We start from the raw sequence: 15,397 nt of genomic DNA on the forward strand, positions 1-15,397 counted from the left end.
ATCTCAAAAGAACGTCACGAACCACCCACCAAAAAGGCAGCATGAAAATACGAGTGAAAATGAAAATCACTCAAAAAGATTTGAGAGTGTTTGTTATAGATGTGGCACTCCAGGACATTGGTCACATATTGTCGAACCCCTGAGCACCTATGTAAGCTCTATAAAGAATCGACAAAGGAAAAGAGACCAATTTTGTTGAAAATAGTGAACATTTAATTGGTTCAACTAGTTTCAATGCTGCAGATTTTTTTAAATGATTTCGAAGACATTGATTAAAAGATTGGTGGGATTAGATTGTAACAAATTTGTATTTTTTATGCATTCTTGTATTATAAAGCATGTTATATTTTGCATTTGTATTGTACTTAATTTTTCTTTATTGCATTTTTGTGAAGTTTGATATGGAAAATGCTATGAGCAAACATAGAAATAATATCATGGAAATTTGCATACCGGATAGTGGTACAACGCACACTATTCTACGAGATGAAAGATATTTCTTGGAAATAAAACCAACAAAAACAATGGTGAATACAATATCAGGTCCTGTAGACTTGATTGAAGGTTGTGGAAAAGCACATTTTTTGTTACCTAATGGTACAAATTTTTTGATAAATGATTTTTTATATTCACCACAATCGAAAAGAAATTTGTTGAGTTTTAATGACATATATTCTCATGGATATGATACTGAGACGATAACTGATGGAAATCAGAAATATATGTGGCTTACCACATATAAATCAGGAAAGAAATACGTGGTTGAAAAATTATCAATGCTCCCTACTAGATTGCATTATACACATATAAGGCCAATCGAATCAAATATGGTGGTTAATAGTTCTTCAATATTAATCAATTGTCATGATCGATTGGGACATCCTGGTTCAATAATGATGCGAAGAATTATTAAAAATACGCATGGTCATCCATTGAAAGACCAGAAGATCTTTCAGAATAATAAGTTTCAATGTAAATCATGTTCTCTTGGAAAACTTACTATAAGACCATCGCCAGCTAAAATTCAAATAGAATCACCCATATTTCTTGAACGTATTCAGGGTGATATTTGTGGGCCAATTCATCCACCATGTGGACCATTTCGATATTTTATGGTATTGATCGATGCCTCCAGCAGATGGTCACATGTATGCTTATTGTCAACTCGGAATGTGGCATTTGCAAAACTAATGACTCAAATAATAAAATTGCGGAATCAATTTCCCGATTATACAATCAAGAAAATAATACTTGATAATGCTGGAGAATTTACTTCCCAAACTTTCAATGACTATTGTATGTCAATGGGAATTACTATTGAACATCCTGTTGCTCATGTTATACACAGAATGGATTAGCTGAATCATTGATTAAATGTCTACAACTGATTGCTAGACCAATGATTATGAGAACAAAACTCCCTATTTCTATATGGGGACATGCAATTTTAAATGCTGCGGCATTAATTAGTATCAGACCAAGTGCATATCATAAATTCTCCCCATTGCATCTTGCATTTGGTAAAGAACCAAATATTTCTCATCTGAGAATTTTTGGATGTATGGTGTATGTGCCTATTGCACCACCTCAACGATCAAAAATGGGTCCTCAAAGAAAAATCGATATTTATATCGGTATGATAGCCCATCAATCATTAGATATCTTGAGCCTCAGCACGTTTTGCTGATTGTCATTTTAATGAAGAAATCTTCTCAATGTTAGGGGGAGAAAAAAAACACATCGAAAAAGAAATCACATGGTATGTACCATCAGTATTACATTTGGATCCAAGGACCAAACAATGTGAGAAAGATGTACAGCAAATTGTGCACTTGCAAAGAATTGCAAATCAAATGCCAGATGCATTTGCAGACACAAAAGGGGTAACAAAATCATATATACATGTTGTAAATTCCCCTGCTCGAATTGAAATTCCAAAGAAACAAATTGAAGACACTCATGATGTCATAAAACACTTGAAGCGTGGAAGGCTAGTCGGTTCTAAGGATAAAAATCCTCGGAAAAGAAAAAGGCATAGAGAAACACGATGATCATAAAATAGAAAATGGTGTTCCAGAAGAAACACTTGATGATGAAAATGTTCTGTCAAAACCACAAACTGACGAGAATCGTGAAATTTCTATCAATTATATTAATACTGGAAAAATATGGAACCGAAAAGATATAGAAGATATTGATGAGATATTTTCTTATAATGTGGCATGTGACATCATAAATGAAAACGAGGATCATGAACCAAAAACCTTTTGGTGAATGTAAAACTCGTCATGATTGGGCAAAATGGAAAGATGTCATCCAGTTTGAATTGGATTCGCTAAATAAACGTAATGTTTTTGGACCTATAGTCCCCACACCTGAAGGTGTAAAACCTGTTGGATACAAATGGGTTTTTATTCGAAAGCGAAATGAGAAAAATGAAATAGTAAGATATAAAGCTAGACTTGTTGCACAATGTTTTTCTCAAAGGCCTGGAATTGATTATGAAAAAACGTATTCTCCTGTTATGGTTGCAATTACGTTTCGATATTTGATTAGTTTGGCAGTGTCTGAAAATTTGGAAATGTGTCTTATGGATGTTGTTACAGCTTACTTATACGGATCACTTGATAGTGATATATACATGAAAATCCCTGAAGAATTTAAGATGCCTGAAGCACAAAGTTCAAAACCCAGAGAATTTTATTCTGTAAAATTGCAAAGATCATTATATGGGTTGAAGCAATCCGACCGAATGTGGTATAATCGGCTAAGTGAGCACTTGATGAAAAAGGGATATGTAAATGATCCAATATGCCCTTGTGTTTTCATCAAGAAAACAACATCCGGATGTGTAATTATTGCTGTATATGTTGATGATTTAAACATCATTGGAACAAATAAAGAAATTCAAGAGGTTATGATGTACTTGAAGGAAGAATTCGAAATGAAGGATCCTGGAAAAACCAAGTACTGTCTGGGTTTGCAAATAAAACAAAAAGAATGTGGAATTTTTGTTCACCATGCAAATTATACAGAAAAGATCCTTAAACGTTTTAATATGGATAAATCAAATCCATTAAGTACTCCAATGGTTGTAAGATCATTAAACATAGAAAAGGATTCATTCTGTCCATGTGAAGATGATGAAGTTATTCTTGGTCCAGAAGTATCATATCTAAGTGCTATTGGTGTCCTTATGTATCTTGCAAGTTGCACTAGACCAGATATATCTTTTGCTGTAAATTTATTGGCAAGATTCAGTTCATATCCAACAAAGAGGCACTGGAACGGAATTAAACATATATTTCGTTATCTACGAGAAACAACAGATTTGGGACTTTTGTACTCAAAAGACATCAACCAAAGTATCATTGGTTATGCAGATGCTGGATATTTATCTGATCCACATAAGGCACGTTACCAAACCGGATATGTATTTACTCATGGAGGTACCGCAATTTCTTGGCGTTCACAGAAACAAACACTCGTAACAACTTCATCAAATCACGCTGAGATTATTGCGCTACATGAAGAAAGCCGTGAATGTATTTGGCTAAATCAATGACACAACATATCCAAACTTCTTGTGGATTATCAGTAGACAAGAAGTCTGTGACGTTGTATGAAGACAATGCTGCATGTATTGCTAAAATGAAAGAAGCATACATCAAAAGTGACAGAACAAAACATATACCCCCAAAGTTTTTTGCCTACACTCAAGAGCTTGAGAAGAATAAAGATATTGATATCTGTTATATTCAATCAAGTGAGAACTCATCAAATCTCTTCACAAAGGCACTTTCCATGACGATATTCAGAAAGCATATATACAACATTGGAATGCGCAATCTTCGGAATATGTGAAGAATCATTCATGTTAACATGAGGGAGAGTTTACGTGGCTGCACTCTTTTTTCCTTACTATGGTTTTTATCCCACTGAGTTTTTCCTAGTAAGGTTTTTAACGAGGCAGTATAAAACACGTAATAAAGACAGTCATCATATCACAATCATCATCACAAGGGGGAGTGTTGAAAAATATATTATTATTATGTTGAATATTGAATTTTGAATGTTGAATATTGGATATTGAGTTGTAAAATGTGAAAAATTAGTGTGTGATGATGTAGATGATGATGTATTTATTTTTGGACTAATCTCAAATATGGATCTATAAATAGGTCTTCATTTGTGATGAAAAATACAATTGAGTTGAGATAAAAATATTATAAAGTGTAGAGTTTGATATATTTTAAGTTTTTGGAGTATTTACTTTTTATCGTAAATTTTTACTTTTTCACAACATTAACAAACATATAAAAGGATTAAATATTATGCTTTCTAACCTGTCAAAAAAAAAATTATGCTTTCTAAATATATAAAAAAATAATTAAAAAGAAACTTGCAAAGCTTTTAGCGACCGAATTTCGATTTCGAGAAATCCGTCACTATTTTATTTCCCTGGGCGCTTGTAGTGAATGGTGCGACGGTTCGAAATCCATCGCTATTTTATTTCCCTGCGCTTGGGCGGTGTTTAAAACCGTAGCAAAATGTCCAAAATACTTTTTTATAAAATAAACGGTAAAGTAGCATTGAGTACCTAAACCCAAACAAATATACATGTTCAGTCCCCCGTCAGAAAAATGTTTGTTTAAACTTCCTGGCCCACATTTTTTTTTCGGATGAAAATCAGTACAAAACATTGAAAATAAGGTACGAATACATGATATTCCAGTACAAAACATTGAAAATCTGCTATAAATGTATGATTTTTGAGTACTCAAATATATAGATAAATATTGACATTAATGACAAATTGTATGTTTTGATGAAAATGGATACAAAATATCAGAAATAGAGCACTAATATATGTTTTTTGAATACGAAATGTGTTAGATCTGATACAAATATATTATTTTTGAATACTAAAAATATTAATATTAAAGATGTTGTGAAAAAGTAAAAATTTATGGTAAAAAGTAAAAACTCCAAAACTCAAAATATATCAAACTCTACACTTCACAAATATTTTTCTCTCAATTCAATTGTATTTTTATCACAAATAAAGACCTATTTATAGATCCACATTTGAGATTAGTCCAAAAATAAATACATCATCATCTACATCATCACACACTAATTTTTCACATTTTACAACTCAACATTCAACATTCAACATTCAATATTCAACATAATATTAATAATAATAATATTTTTCAACACTCCCCCTTGTGATGATGATCGTGATATGATGACTGTCTTCATTACGTGTTTTATACTGCCTCGTTAAAAACCTTACTAGGAAAAACCCAGTGGGATAAAAACCATAATAAGGAAAAAAGAGTGCAGCCACGTAAACTCCCCCTCATGTTAACATGAATGATTCTTCACATATTTCGCAGATTGCGCATCCCAATGTTGTATATATGCTTTCTGGATATCGTCGTGGGAAGTGCCTTTGTGAAGAGATCTGATGAGTTCTCACTTGATTGAATATAACAGATATCAATATCTTTATTCTTCTCAAGCTCTTGAATGTAGACAAAGAACTTTGGGGGTATATGTTTTGTTCTGTCACTTTTGATGTATCATTCTTTCATTTGAGCAATACATGCAGCATTGTCTTCATACAACGTCACAGGCTTCTTGTCTACTGATAATCCACAAGAAGTTTGGATATGTTGTGTCATTGATTTTAGCCAAACACATTCACGGCTTGCTTCATGTAGCGCAATAATCTCAACGTGATTTGATGAAGTTGCTACGAGTGTTTGTTTCTGTGAACGCCAAGAAATTGCGGTGCCTCCACGAGTAAATACATATCCGGTTTGAGAACGTGCCTTATGTGGATCAGATAAATATCCAGCATCAGCATAACCAATGATACTTTGATTGGTGTCTTTTGAGTACAAAAGTCCCAAATCTGTTGTTCCTCGTAGATAACGAAATATATGTTTAATTCCGTTTCAGTGCCTCTTTGTTGGATATGAACTGAATCTTGCCAATAAATTTACAGCAAAAGATATATCAGGTCTAGTGCAATTTTCAAGATACATAAGGGCACCAATGACACTTAGATATGGTACTTCTGGACCAAGAATAACTTCATCATCTCCACATGGATGGAATGGATCCTTTTCTATGTTTAATAATCTTACAACCATTGGAGTACTTAATGGATTTGATTTATCCATATTAAAACGTTTAAGGATCTTTTCTGTATAATTTGTCTGGTGAACAAAAATTCCACATTCTTTTTGTTCGATTTGCAAACCCAGACAATCCTTGGTTTTTCCAAGATCCTTCATTTCGAATTCTTCCTTCAAGTACATCATAACTTCTTGAATTTCTTTATTCGTTCCAATGATGTTTAAATCATCAACATATACAGCAATAATTACACATCCGGATGTTGTTTTCTTGATGAAAACACAAGGGCATAATGGATCATTTACATATCCCTTTTTCATCAAGTGCTCACTTAGCCGATTATACCACATTCGGCCGGATTGCTTTAACCCATATAATGATCTTTGCAATTTTACAGAATAAAATTCTCTGGATTTTGAACTTTGTGCTTCAGGAATCTTAAATCCTTCAGGGATTTTCATGTATATATCACTATCAAGTGATCCGTATAAGTAAGCTGTAACAACATCCATAAGACACATTTCCAAATTTTCAGACACTGCCAAACTAATCAAATATCGAAACGTAATTGCATCCATAACAGGAGAATACGTTTCTTCATAATCAATTCCAGGCTTTTGAGAAAAACCTTGTGCAACAAGTCTAGCTTTATATCTGACTATTTCATTTTTCTCATTTCGCTTTCGAATAAAAACTCATTTGTATCCAACAGGTTTTACACCTTCAGGTGTGAGGACTATAGGTCCAAAAACATTACGTTTATTCAGCGAATCCAATTCAACCTGGATGGCATCTTTCCATTTGGCCCAATCATGAAGAGTTTTACATTCACCAAAAGATTTTGGTTCATGATTCTCATTTTCATTTATGATGTCACAAGCCACATTATAAGAAAATATCTCATCAATATCTTCTATGTCTTTTCGGTTCCATATTTTTTTAGTATTAATATAATTGATAGAGATTTCACGATTCTCGTCAGTTTGTGGTTCTGACAGAATATTTTCATCATCAGGTTTCTTCTGAAACACCATTTTCTATTTTATGATCGTCGTGTTTCTCTATGCCTTTTCTTTTCCGAGGATTTTTATCCTTGGAACTGACTGGTCTTCCACGCTTCAAGCGTTTTATGACATCATGAGTGTCTTCAATTTGTTTCTTTGGAATTTCAATTCGAGCAGGGGCATTTACAACATGTATATATGATTTTGTTACCTCTTTTGTGTCTGCAAATGCATCTGGCATTTGAGTTGCAATTCTTTGCATGTGTACAATTTGTTGTACATCTTTCTCACATTGTTTGGTCCTTGGATCCAAATGTAACAATGATGGTACATACCATGTGATTTCTTTTTCGATGTGATTCTTTTCTCCCCCTAACACTGGGAAGATTTCTTCATTAAAATGACAATCAGCAAAGCGTGCTGTAAACACATCGCCTGTCTGAGGCTCAAGATATCGAATGATTGATGGACTATCATAACCGATATAAATACCGATTTTTTTTTGTGGACCCATTTTTGATCGTTGAGGTGGTGCAATAGGCACATACACCATACATCCAAAAATTCTCAGATGAGAGATATTTGGTTCTTTACCAAATGCAAGTTGCAATGGGGAGAATTTATGATATGCACTTGGTCTGATGCGAATTAATGCCGCAGCATGTAAAATTGCATGTCCCCATATAGAAATAGGGAGTTTTGTTTTCATAATCATTGGTCTAGCAATCAGTTGTAGACGTTTAATCAATGATTCAGCTAATCCATTTTGCGTATGAACATGAGCTACAGGATGTTCAACAGTGATTCCCATTGACATAAAATAATCATTGAAAGTCTGGGATGTAAATTCTCCAGCATTATCAAGTCTTATTTTCTTGATTGTATAATCGGGAAATTGATTTCGCAATTTTATTATTTGAGCCATCAATCTTGCAAATGCCACATTCCGAGTTGACAATAAGCATACATGTGACCATCTGCTAGAGGCATCGATCAATACCATAAAGTATCGAAATGGTCCACATGGTGGATGAATTGGCCCACAAATATCACCTTGAATACGTTCAAGAAATATGGGTGATTCAGTTTGGATTTTAGCTGGCGATGGTCTTATAATAAGTTTTCCAAGAGAACATGCTTTACATTGAAACTTATTATTCTGAAAGATCTTCTGGTCTTTCAATGGATGACCATGCGTATTTTCAATAATTCTTCGCATCATTATTGAACCAGGATGTCCCAATCGATCATGCCAATTTGTTAATATTGAAGAACTATTAACCACCATATTTGATTCGATTGGCCTTATATGTGTATAATGCAATCCAATAGAGAGCATTGATAATTTTTCAACCACATATTTCTTTCCTGGTTTATATGTGGTAAGACACATATATTTCTGATTTCCATCAGTTATCGTCTCAGTATCATACCCATGAGAGTATATGTCATTAAAACTCAACAAATTTTTTTTCGATTGTGGTGAATATAAAGCATCATTTATTAGAAATTTTGTACCATTAGGTAACAAAAAATGTGCTTTTCCACAACCTTCAATCAAGTCTACAGGATCTGATATGGTATTCACCATTGTTTTTGTTGGTTTTATTTCCAAGAAATATCTTTCATCTCGCAGAATAGTGTGTGTTGTACCACTATCTGGTATGCAAATTTCCATGATATTATTTCCATGTTTGCTCATAGCATTTTCCATATCAAACTTCACAAAAAATGCAATAAAGAAAAATTAATTACAATACAAATGCAAAATATAACATGCTTTATAATACAAGAATGCATGAAAAATACAAATTTGTTACAATGTAGTCCCACCAATATTTTAATCAATGTCTTCGAAATCATTCAAAAAATCTGCAGCATTGAAACTAGTTGAACCAATTAAACGGTCACTATCTTCAACAAAATTTGTCTCTTTTCCTTTCTCCTTTGTCGATTCTTTATAGAGCTTACATAGGTGCTCAGGGGTTCGACAAATATGTGACCAGTGTCCTGGAGTGCCACATCTATAACAAACACTCTCAGATCTTTTTGAGTGATTTTTATTTTCACTCGTATTTTCATGCTGCCTTTTTGGTGGGTGATTCGTGACGTTCTTTTGAGATGAGTTATTGAAATAACTACCTCGATTATTTTCATATCCAGGGCCACAACCACGACCGCGATAATTTTTACGTCCACGTCCACGCCCATTTCCTCGACCTCGTCCACGACCAAAATCTGGTCTATGCCTTTGATTTTGGTTTTCATTTTTCATTACGACATTTGCTTCAGGAAATGCCGTTGATCCTAGTGGGTCGGGATTGATGATTTCTTACTAACAATTAGTTGTTCTTTTCCGTCACAAGAAGACATGCGATTAGTTCGGAATATCTCAAAAATCCACGCACTCTATATTGTTGTTGTAGAGTTATATTCGATGCGTGAAAAGTGGAAAATGTTTTCTCAAGCATTTCCATCTCTGTGACTTCAAGTCCACAGAATTTTAATTGCGAGACTATTCGATACATCGCAGAATTATAATCACTGACTTTTTTAAAGTCTTGGAATCTCAACGTATTCCATTCATCACGGGTGGTCGGGAGTATCACTTCCCTTATATGCTCAAATCTTTCTTTCAGCCCTTTCCATAAAGTCATTGGGTCTTTCTGTGAGATACTCACATTTCAACCCTTCATCAAGATGTCGGCGCAAGAAAATCATAGTTTTTGCTTTATCTTGTGAGGTTGATATATTATTTTCTTTAATGCTTTCACTTAGACCCAATGACTTAAGATGCATCTCAATATCAAGAGTCCATGGCATATAATTTTTTCCAGTGATATCGAGTGCAACGAATTCAAACTTTGCCAAGTTTGACATGGTGGTACTAGAAAAATAACAATGCATTTTATTAGTTAATTTCCATTAATATGACAATACAAAATAATGGATAAACGATGAGTACAAGTGTACAAATAGAGAAAAAGCATGTGGTGGAAAATCGCTGGTGAGTATAAAACTCGTGAGCATGATGATCATAATCGTTATGAAAAATATCCTTAGAAAAGCCAAAAACTCCATCTTCTTCTTTTTCAAAAAAAAACCGAGGAGAAAATGTTTTGAGATGAAGAATGAATTTTGGTGTGATTGAAAATGAGTTTGAGTGAAAATATTTAAAGGCCAAAAACTAGCCGTTTGTGATCGTTGGGGGTAAAGAAAAATCGAGTATGTGTTGAATAAAAATTTGTGATAATGATACAATGCATATAATGATAATCATAATTAAATAATTATGTATATCATATCACATTATTATAAGATCGGTGTCGTAGACAGCCTTTTATATAATATTATGAAATTATACCAATATAGTTAGTATAAAGTCAGGTATAGTATATCATATCACATTATTATAAGATCGGTGTCATAGACAACCTTTTATATAATAACATGACATTATACAAATATGATTATAATGTTTAAAAACCTTAGAGGCTTTTATACTTGTCGTATCCCTTAACGGGAGTGTGGGATGTCGTCTTAACATCCTCCCAGGATTTATAACAAGTTTTTAAAAAAAATCATAACATGATATTATATATTAAATATATACACAATAAAAATATATAAACAGTAAAATAAAAATTCTTACATGTTGAATATTTTTATCTTTTCTTTGTGTTTTGGAGCGTCGGAAATCTTCGAGCGATCGTGCTGATAACGTGTTGTGAAAAAGTAAAAATTTATGGTAAAAAGTAAAAACTCCAAAACTCAAAATATATCAAACTCTACACTTCACAAATATTTTTCTCTCAATTCAATTGTATTTTTCATCACAAATAAAGACCTATTTATAGATCCACATTTGAGATTAGTCCAAAAATAAATACATCATCATCTACATCATCACACACTAATTTTCCACATTTTACAACTCAATATTCAACATTCAACATTCAATATTCAACATAATATTAATAATAATAATATTTTTCAACAAATGACATATTTTTCTTATTAATAAAAATGTTCATGTTAATTTTATACTCAAAATCTTAGTTTTTATACCAGATTTTTAATGTTTTGTACTAGAATATCATATATTCGTACCTTATTTTCAATGTTTTGTACTCATTTTCATCCGAAAAAAAAATGTGGGCCCAGGAAGTTTAAACAAATATTTTTATGACAGGGGACTGAACATGCATATGTGTTTGGGTTTAGGTACTGAATGCAAATTTACCCTAAAATAAACCTACAACATTACGGGGTCAGTTAAAAAAATAGGAGTGGAGGAGAAAAGATTTAAAAATAAAGGATTTTGACTTTTTTTAGGAAAAAAAAAAGTTGACTGTTATCCTTACTTGAACAAAAAAACTGGGACGACCGTCCAAAAAAACAAAGCCTGTCGACCCAAAAATATGGTATGAGATACTTGTTTGTTCACTAGCCATCTATATCAGTCAAAACCACTTTAATCTAATCTAATTTGTTTCAAATAACTATTTACCAATACTCTAATGTCATTCTTTTCAGCAGTGTTCAAGCTTTTGAAAATCTGGAGTTTTCTCAAAATCTTGTTTGTAAATCGGCTCAATAAAGATTGCTTCTAGAACTCTAGGTTATAACATCCACACATATAATCACATACAGCGTACCAAATCAAATAAAGATGATTAAAGCCGAACGGAGGACTGATAAAATGAAGAGAAAATTACCAACGTGGTGGAATTTGAGCTTCAGAAAATTAGGGGAATTCCTGCTACTCTAGGCGGCGGTAGGCGGCGGCTATGGCGGCGATCGACGGCGGCTGGGAAAACGGATTCGACGAAAAGAGCTAAAAAAATAGGAAAATAGTTATCACAAGAAATCTTACATCGTGAGCTTTCCGAATCTATAATTGTTTTCGAAATCTAGCCACGGACGGAGGAGTTATGGCGACTTTAAGAATCAAAAATGAATTCGAAAGAAAAGAAAGAGAGTAAGAAGAAGTGTCGGCCGAGAGCGAGTGAAGGGAGGAGAGAGTAGATATGTAAACTTTGCAACGGTTTGAATTTTTTTTTTAAACCGTTGCAAATGAAATAATATATGTATCCAATATATATGTATACGAAATCTTGGGTGCAGGGGGCCTTTTTTTATATAATTTATTTGTTTTAAGTGTATTACGGAGCCTTTAAGACATTTTACTTGAGAATTGAGAAACCCATTTTCCCATTTCAGAAACCATTTCCCCCTTTTCTACTTCCAATCCAATTTGACATCAATGTGAGAAAGAAGAGATGCATTCAAATCCTCCGCCACACCAACAGCCGCCCACTCCATTCTCCATTACCATCTTCGTCTCCGACCCGTGCTCACCGCCTCCGACCCGAGCTCTAACATAGTCGACTGAGGAGCGAAGATGATGGTGGTGGTGACTGGTGAAAGGACAAGATCTGCGGCGGAGAGATGCGCGGCGGACCGTGGTGAAGATGATGGGTGGTCAGGGTGGTGGTTGGGCGTGGGATAGGTGATCGGGCGTGGGGTGGAGTTTTCGGACGGGTGTGATTGGGCGTGGGGTGGGGTGGTCGGGCTTAGAGTTGGCGGCGGCGCGGCGGATTTGAAGATTTGAAAGGGGAGGATTTGAAGGGAAACAAGACGATTGCTTCGTCTAAATAAAAAAATTAAAAAAGAAAAGAAAAATATCAAAAAAATGATATCTGCACCCGAGGGTGGGTGTAAGTGAATATTCCTCTATATATTTATGTGTATATATATATATATAATATATTATTTTGTAACGGTTTTTAAATAATTGTTGCAATATCATTGCGACGGTAAAAAACCATCGTAATAATAAAAAATTTAAATAATCTACTAAGTTTGTGACCGTCTACGATTTTTCATAAACCGTAACAAAGACTTCGTTTTTTTTAGAGTTTTGCAATGGTTTTTATAAATCGTAGCAACTATTGCGACGGTTTTTCAAAATCGTCGCACAAGTTGCAACGAATAAACCGTTTGAAAACCGTCGCAATATTGCGATGGTTTTTGAAAACCGTCGCAATACGTTCCCGACAAAGTTTTTTGCTATGCTTTTCGAAAGCGTAGCAAGCTTGCGTTTGCAACGCTTTTTGCGACGGAAAAAGAACACGATGAAGAATCCGATATCCGACTCGAATGAAGGAAGGTATAGAGACATTATTTGGATCCGATTAAATAAAACGGATGTAGCAACATTTTACCCGTACCCAATTAAGTATATGTGTGTGCTCACATATACATTTATGTTAGGTTGTATTTGGTAGAATTTTTAGGAATCACTTATCAGTTTTTTCTTAACAAAATTTCAAAATTTATGAAATTTTGTTAAGAAAAAACTGAGAAATACTTCATAGAAGCTATCCCAAAGACTACCTAATTCTAATTTACTTTTTTTGAATGATGGTAATTGGATAGGATGAAAAAAAATTATTAGTATAAAACAAATGTTATTTTTGTTGGATAATGATATTGGAATAACTTGTTTATAATATTTTATTATTTCTTGTACGATGTTTTTTGTTGTTTTATATATTTAATTTTTTATTACTATTTCTTAAGAATTTGATAAATAAACATATTAGGATATTTTGAAAAAAGATACAGTTGTAGGTGTTAGGGCATCTCCAATGCCAATCTCCATTTTGGAGTACTCTATTTTTTAAAATAAACTATTGAATTCTCTATTTCAAAAATCTCCTCCAACTCATATTCTCTATTTTTAATAAAACGATCTATTTTATTATTTTTAACTCCAAATTAATTAATATAAGAAAAATAATAATTATATAAATAAACTAAATTAAAGAAGACTCGGTTATTTAAAAATAAACAATACATTTATTTTACATCAAATTGCAAACATTCACAAAACTGAAAATCACATCAATATAATTTAATTAGAATAAATAAATTAAAATAAAATATTGAATACATTTTACAAAAAACCAAAAAAAAATAAAGAAAAAGATTGAAATGGCATTTTCGTAATGAAGGGTACGCTCCAAATACACCCTCCATTTCTATAGTGATTCTCCAAAATTGGAGAATCACTATAGCCATCTCCATTTTGAAGATCCAAAATGGAGATGGGTTGGAGGAAATTATGTTCTCCAAAATGGATATATTATTCTCCATTTTGGAGAAGGGCCGGAGATGCCCTTAATAAGGTATTTGGGTGGGGTATAGATATCCGATCCTCCGATAGATATGTGGATGAAGATGAAATTCGAATATCCGACGGCGATGAAGATGAGTATGATGATTTATACAATAAATGGAGATGGATTGGAGATAGAGATAGACATTGTAGTGACCCTGCATGGAATCACTTACTAACTGGCAACTAATAGCATGCATTAAACTTAATACAGCAAAATTCTTAACAGAGTAAAAACGTGCGGAAACATAATCCATAATTTACATAACAGCTTAGGAAAACATATCCAGTCTTAAATCTGTATTGATACAGCCATATCGAAGAACTTAAAAGTAACCATTATACAGCTAAGCAAATCCTGCTGTATAAAATCCCCTGAAAAGCTCCGGCTTCCTAGTCCTACCTCCAACTACCGGCTCCGTCCATCCTACGACCTGCCCGTGGAATAGGGTGTCCAAGATAACAACTAGGGCGTGAGCGCTAACGCCCGGTACATAGACATGAGTAAACATATGTATATGATGCATGCAACATGATGACTGGTAAAGGGTCATCTGAAAAGTCATGCTCAGTACCGGCGCCACATGAGTGCTGCCACCGCACGGATCAACCTCTGGGTGCAACCACACTCGTCTAGTACACCAGAGTAGTCAGACATAGATGTCCTCGCCGTCGCGGTACTCTCAGTGACAGACTATCGAGTATAGAGTTGAGCGGCTCTATAATCAGGTATAACAAGGTATAGGCTCAACGTGTATGTGCAAATGATATATGAATATAGAAAACGGTAAAACATACATCATGCCACATAATAAATGCCAAATAAATGCAACATATAAACATGTATACTCGCTGGCAATCTCAGTCAGTGTGTATGTACCTAACACCGAAGTCTGAACTAAGATGAAAAAAGACAACCCCTAGCTGTCCTAGGTCAACTCCCGACCCGACCTGGTCTCAAGCTTGACCCAAACTGGTCTCTTGGTCCGACCCCGAGCTCTTCCTTCCTGAGCTATTCCTTCCCGAATTCCCGAGCTACTCTTTCCCGAGCTCCCGAGCT

Source organism: Henckelia pumila, chromosome 2 (genome assembly GCF_033568475.1).
Source record: "Henckelia pumila isolate YLH828 chromosome 2, ASM3356847v2, whole genome shotgun sequence".
NCBI classification, from domain to species: domain Eukaryota; kingdom Viridiplantae; phylum Streptophyta; class Magnoliopsida; order Lamiales; family Gesneriaceae; genus Henckelia; species Henckelia pumila.